The following is an 883-nucleotide window of genomic DNA, read 5'->3' as shown; positions in this document are numbered from 1 at the left end:
GTGGTGTTTGCCCCGCTCGCCATGAAAATCATGTTATTTATCTAGACGAATTTAGCTCTGCTTGAATTTCTGTTGTATATAATGGCTGGATGTAATGTCATTGTAGCTGACACATCTTTGATAAAGTTATTTCATGGTTATATGCTCGGTTATTATTTGGGTTTTTGCAATAAGATGTCTTGAATCCAATTATAATGAATGCAATTACATTTAACAAAAGAATTAAATTTAATACACAAAGGGACCATGCTACGACTGATCAAGGAAAAAAGGACCACAATCATCGTTCACTTTAAAACAACAACATAAGACCAGCCGCAACAACAATCAGACCGAGCCAGGCCACCGCAGACTGATCAACGCCAGCCGCCGCAGTTGAGCTTAATACTGTCTCGGACTGGCAATGACGTCGGTTCCCTGTCCGTCGGCACCGCTGCACAGTCCGCATTTCTTTGGACTTGACGTTGACCTTGACCTTCATGCCGGCATCGCAGTGCCCAGAGACACCGCAGATGAAATATCGGGTCCCAGCGATGGCAAGCGGAACAACATCGTTACCGGTCGGGAAAGTCGCTATGGGGCTGGAGCAGTTGCAAGAGTCATACCCCGTCTTGCTCACCTCCACCACGTTGCGCACGGCGGTGGAGTACTGGAACTTGAGCTCATCGCCGGTGGTGAACCTCATTCTCGAAACCCACTAGGAGTAGTTGGTTTGAAGGTCCCACGACCCGTCCGGCTCGCCCACGGTGTGGCTGGCACCAAGCGCCGTCCCAAGCATGGTCATGGCCACGGTGATCAGAATAAGAGTTTTGGTCCCCATGGATTAAATATGGATCTAGAGTACTGGCAAGCTGACTTAGTAGTAACTGAAAAAATGGTGGGG

At 48.2% G+C, this 883-nt stretch overlaps 1 pseudogene; it reads right to left on the bottom strand.

Moving 5' to 3' along the window:
* Nucleotides 1–292: 292 nt before the first annotated feature.
* LOC123172023 (mavicyanin-like) lies at nt 293–820 on the bottom strand (annotated as a pseudogene).
* Between the last annotated feature and the right edge of the window lie 63 nt (nt 821–883).

Source organism: Triticum aestivum, chromosome 1D, assembly GCF_018294505.1.
Source record: "Triticum aestivum cultivar Chinese Spring chromosome 1D, IWGSC CS RefSeq v2.1, whole genome shotgun sequence".
In the NCBI taxonomy this organism is placed as follows: domain Eukaryota; kingdom Viridiplantae; phylum Streptophyta; class Magnoliopsida; order Poales; family Poaceae; genus Triticum; species Triticum aestivum.
This window is presented reverse-complemented; position numbering and strand designations above follow the sequence as displayed.